Source organism: Taudactylus pleione, unplaced genomic scaffold (assembly GCF_031769625.1).
Source record: "Taudactylus pleione unplaced genomic scaffold, aTauple2 ptg000242l, whole genome shotgun sequence".
In the NCBI taxonomy this organism is placed as follows: domain Eukaryota; kingdom Metazoa; phylum Chordata; class Amphibia; order Anura; family Myobatrachidae; genus Taudactylus; species Taudactylus pleione.
Window position 1 is genome coordinate 9,282,296 of NW_028284644.1, and position 5,952 is coordinate 9,288,247.

Sequence of the window (5,952 nt, forward strand, 5' to 3'; positions counted from 1 at the left end):
AAGTAGAGTAGCGCTTTTGATTAAGTGCGTCACATGAGAATCCACTGCAGAAAGTAATTCCCATTTAGTACAAGGTTCCTCTGGAAAGGGATAGGCATAAGCCAGGAGTCTTTGAGGCTGATATCGCTTCCCAGGCGATTTCCAAGCCACTTTCATGTGCTCCACTAGCTGATCAGATAAAGGATATACTGCTGAAGTAGTCCTTACTTCCTTGAACAGAGCAAGTTTGGACCGGGGAGCTGGTGGTTCGTCCTCCTCTATAACCAGGGCCGAACAGACAGCACGTAACAGAGCCAGAATATTAATTTTAGATTTAGACTCCTCCTCTCGCTGAAAGGGCTCAGTCATCTTCGTCTAGAATTTCCCCGGTATCAGTGTCATCGTCATCATATGGTGTAGATTGGGATGACGGCATAGGCCTTTTAGTCGGTCTAAGGGGTTTATCCTCCTGCAACATAGCCTGGAGGGCATTAGAGGTATCCGCCAGGGTCTGCACTGTAGTAGACAGTCTATCCAACCATGGAGGAGGCACAGACTGAACCTGCATGGGTGAAAACTGTAGAGGCAGGCCCTGTGAGGGCAAAACCAACTGCTGTGTGAACCCCTTCTGGGGTAACACAGGGGGTACTGCCCACCGCCCCGCCATGGTTGTCAATGCCTGAGCAAAGGACGCCCAAGGAGGCTCCTGCGAGGTGGCTGGGACTACAGAGGGGCCAGGAGGATTATAACACTTTACACATTATCCCTCTAAAATCATGTCCCCCACACCTAGCCCTGCAGCACATGACTTGCATGACAGCAGGGCTGGAGCAGAATCATGCACATCATCCCCACTTTCAGACATTGCAGAGTAGGGAGTGATTGTGACCAAACCACACATTTAATATATATATATATATATATATATATATATATATACTGTATATAAATGTGAGGTATAATAAACACCCTGACAACACTTGTAAGGGCTCAAAAAAAGAAAAGGGTATAGTAATACTGTCTGACAGATGAGTAAGAAACACAGACAGCGCTAGCATAGTCACATACAATGCAGAAAAAAACACCTGCACAATGGCACTACAAGTCAACTACACAGACTTAGGGACTGATTCAGACCTACTCGCGAGCGGCTGTCCGCTCGCAAGTGGGTCGATGGTCTGCACTGAGCATGCGCACGACAGAGGGCGCTCCGTCGTGCGCATGCGCCAGACACGACGAGCGAAGGACTTTCCTTCGCTCGTTGTGTCTGATCAAAGGGGGCGTGCTGTCGATGTTGATTGGCAGCACGCCCCCTTTGGTGGGCATGCCTCCCTGACGGGGGCGTTCCCAAGGGAACGCCTACCGTCAGAAGCCGGCCCACTGACATCACTAGTGATGTCAGTGGGAGTGATTTTGCCTCTGATAGAGCCAAAATCACTCCGGGCCTTGCGGTTGAAAACCTCAACCGCAGGCTCCGGCTCGCAGTGGCGATGGTCGCGATGGTCACGACCATCGCGGCCATCAAACTGCACACTCGAATAGGCTGTTGGTGGTGACCCACAGCTATACGAGCGTCCAGGAGGACGCTCCATAATTATGGAGGGCGGCCCTCATTCAGAGCGTGCGCTCTGCTCAGAGCGTACGGCTCTGAATGAGGGCCTTAGTGTCTGGTAGGCTATGGTGTGTCTTATAGACATGCCCCTTTTCAATGGCCACGCCCCCTTTTCGGGACGCGCACGGAAGTGCCCTCTCTAGCTCCGGCACCCTGCCTGCCACCGGAGCTAGAGTGAACACTAGGGATCTGTGTCACAAATGTATGCTAGGAATAGGTTGAGTGATCCCCCTTTCCTGCGAGCAACCAGAAACCGCCTGGTCACTTTCTAGATTTTACTGACCAGTGGTCAAAGTTGCAGACACCAGCACCTCAGGTACATAAAATATCATCTTCTTCCATAGGTAGTTTCAGATCCTACTCCCCACAACTTGGTCTTGAGACTGGAGCTGCTTCAGGAAAACTGCGCCCTGTGTAGAAAACTTAGCAGAGCTGTTAGTGGATACATGTATAGTCGAACAAAGGGACTTCACGCTAAGACCCACAGAATCCCAACAGCGCACCGATAAGCCTCCTGTACTTACATGGGAGGAGAAGAACTCTTAGGCTAAAGAGACTGGGCTAGGGTTAGAGACCCGAACAACAGCCTAGAAACTATTCTATTGAGAAAGTACACATACATATAGATACATACAAAAGAAAAGTATATACCAATACACAACAGGGCGGACTACCCTTACCCCTCTATAATATATATCTCAAGTGAGATAGAGAGGACAATAAAAACTGTACTGTCTCTGACTCCCAAGAAAGAATTAATTTGTTTATGTTCAAACATTGTTGCACCCCCTGGAAGACATGGAACATAGTGACTCCCTACCTAATAAGACAGAGCCTAGATATACTGGACTTAGGGCCAGATTCAGACCCGCTCGCAAGCGCTTGAGCGCTCGCAAGCGGGTCGATGGTGGGCTCTGCGCACGCGCAGCGGCCACACTGTGCGTGCGCAAGCCCCAGAGCGAGAGAGAAATTCTCTCACTCCGTGGCTCACTACATAAGGGGCGGCTGTCGATGTTGATCGACAGCTCCTCCGTTTTGTAGGCATGGAGGTGGGGTGGCTTCACAAACGGAGGCATTCCCAAGCGAATGCCTTCCAGCTCTATTAGAGCCGGAAGCTCTCTGGGGCTTGCGGCCACGAGACCCTACCACAAAGGTCTCGTCGCAAGCCCCGATGGTCGCGATGGTCTTGACCATTGCGACCATCATCCTGGCCGCTCGCAATAGCTGTGGAGTGTCACCCACAGCTAAACGAGTGGCCAGGAGGCTGCACAAAAAAAAAAAACGCCCTGATTTAGAGCGAGCGCTTTTCAGAGCGTCCGTCTCTGAATCAGGCCCTTAGTACACGGTCTAGTGGAGGTATTTCAAAACAATAACTCCTTATCAGGAGAGCGTGAACTCACAACCACCAGATAGCTTTTGGCTATAAGTGCAGCATACATACTACCATGGAGTTTTGGGGAAAACACATATGCACAGGGTATAAAAAAAAAAATTTATGTTTCACGAATTAGCGTGTAATCCTTGCGCAGGGGCCATGCTAATCTTCTCTGTATTGTTCCAGTTTTAGCATATGTTGCTGCCAAAGCGAGCACAGAAATTAGCTAACCAGTACACAATCTTGTGCTGTGGAATACATATATATTAATGAGTTAAAGAGGTGTCGTCAAAAACAACTTACATCCGGCAGCTCTAAAACTAGATATTGTAGTAACATGTAGCAGGGAAAAACAGACTACAGCCAGCTTGCAGTGCAAAATGGTTGACTCAGATCTGTTATGACAGTATTAATGCCCTCCAATAATATGTTAGCTATGTCATATGTATATATGGCAGAAAACATCTGCTGTCCCTTGGGCAGACTATCACTAAAACTCTATGAGGCTGCAATGCCAAGCACTGCCTCAACAAGTCCTCTCGGTCCGGAGCCTGCGCAATTAAAGAAAAACAGTGACCTGACTGGCGCTGTATCACTGGTGCTCCCTGGAGCACTAGAAATGGCGGGTATTCCACGTGTGGAGCGCGCCTGCATGAAGAGGTAGCCCAGCCTCTTCCTGGGCTACAGGTATGGGCGGATCCATGGGGAGCGCTAATGACTCGTTGAAGTCCCCTCCGGTCCATCCAAGCGGGGATGCGGGAGTTGCCGCCCTGTCCCCAGCCCCGGTTTCCACGATATTTCTATGGCACTGCTGCTAGCGCTGTACAAACCACTCAGTGCATAGTATAAGCTCTGTGCTTAGAAAGAACTGCTCCCTTGGGGGCAGAAAAAACATGTCCAGCCTGTGTCTGTGAGATACAAGACTCTGCACAGACACTGGCTATTTTAGCTTTCCCGCATTTGCCCTTCTAAACGCGCTGCGCTGTGAGAATGCGAGAACAACCCCCCTTTCTAGACAAGGAGGATGGGACCTACTTACCGCTGCTAGCCAGCCGGTGCACGGTGGGCACAAAGTGGTCCGATGGCCCTGTGGCCAGGGTTACCAGACACTAGCTCCTTTGTAAGCTGTGGTGGTCCCTCCGTTGGCTCCCACGGGGCAAACAGGCTGTAGCAGCTTGCAGCTTTCCTGTTGAAATCTTGACAGATGGCTGGAGCATGCCCTAATGCATCCGGCCCACTCGGGCACTAATCTAAAACTGAGGTCAGGTGGGGTATAGAGGGGGAGGAGCCAACTACACTTCTATAGAAATTTTATGTGCCAGGCTCTTCTCTCTCACCCGTCTATACCCCATTGTATGTACTCCAGTGTTCCCTAGTGGATGAAGGAGAAAAAAAAACTTTGCAGCAAGCTATATGGGCAATCCGGCCCTGCATGTGAATATTCTGCATATGGGCGAGTCCAGCAGAAACCTGAAAACTCCAACGCCTGGCCTTCTAATGCGCCAGCTGGTAGAAGGTGACATCCCCAAACCCCAGCACTCCTCCTCAGGATCAGCCACTTCTTTCTCTAAAGAATGTTTCTTTATTCCCACTCAAATTTCATTGCAACTCTGTGCCTCCTCTGGACTATTACAATATTATCATATACCAGGGTAATGCGGCATGCGGCGCTCCAGCTGTTGTGGAACTACGCATGCTGTGATGTGTACTTTAACAACAGCTGGATGGCCGCATGTTGAATAGCCCTGCCATATACCCTGTGAGTAGCTAAGTGGGACATGTGTAGACATTCCCATTGTTTGCTAGGTGTCCCCTGTTGTGTAGGTGCCAAAGAGTCTAGGGGCCTTATTTACTACGGATCGCAATATTGCGTACGCACGCAGTTCAACTGCAATAGCATGCTAATACATTGCGATCGAAATGCAAACTCAGCACTGCATAAGGACGCCCACTTTACATTGCATTCATCCGTAATACTTAGCAGAATAGCAAAACCATCGGTACAATCGAGTACCATTGCAGCCTCACACACATTTGCACAAGCCCTAAACTTACTCAGAAGTTGCTAACAACCACGCACGCTATGAGACCTCACACTGCGTATGGCATTGCAGTGACTAATTTATGCACACTCCTGCAACGATGTGCGAACGCACTGGTACGCCTGCGTTTCCACCTTCCAGTCACCACCCAAAAACAGCACTTCCTGTCAGTAAACTGCAATGGGTCTGCGTAGCCTCTGTGATCGCAGTCCCAATTGCAATAGCTAGTTCGTGTACGCGCACTGCAATGCATACGCAGAACGCAATAATAGGACGATTACGTGCATATTCGCAGTTGCGTACGGTAGAGAATCAGGCCCTATATGCTCTTTTGGTTAACAAGAGGAACCAACCAATGCTAAAAAAAGGGAGCGAATATGGTAGTGATGAATCCCACTTCATGTTTGCCCAATCCATGCATTTTGATGACTGACACATATTTTAAGATTTACAGGTATTACTAATTTTTCCACTTGTGATTCTGTAAGGAGACCCGGAAAACATGCACTGTTAGGACTCCCTCAGGACTGGAATTGGGAAACACTGGTCCACATAAATGTACTGTATTTTTACGAGTATAATACCAATACCAATACTAATTGTAAAATTAATTAAAACAAACACTGGATATATAAATCTGCATTCCCATTGTCCATCATGAGCTTCTATACTGTCTGATGCGTGACAACTTAAGACACACAGGGCCTGATTCAGAGCCGCTCGCTCCGGAGCTCACTACAAAAGGGACTGCTGTCGATGGTGATCGACAGCTCGCCCCGTTTTGTAGGCGTGGCGGGGAGGTGGTTTCACAAACGGAGGCGTTCCCATGCGAACGCCTGCTGTTTGTGGGCGGCCCCACTGACATCACCAGTGATGTCAGGGGGAGAGCTTCCGGCTCTGTTAGAGCCGGAAGCTCTCTGGGGCTTGCGGTAGAGGAGACCCTA

General features: G+C 49.3%; 1 non-coding gene across 1 annotated transcript; it reads right to left on the reverse strand.

Annotated features, from left to right (window-relative positions):
• Positions 1 to 3,075: 3,075 nt before the first annotated feature.
• LOC148516753 (U6 spliceosomal RNA) lies at positions 3,076 to 3,183 on the reverse strand. Its single transcript, XR_015879389.1, has one exon. It is a non-coding gene; the product is annotated as a U6 spliceosomal RNA (small nuclear RNA).
• Positions 3,184 to 5,952: the final 2,769 nt, after the last annotated feature.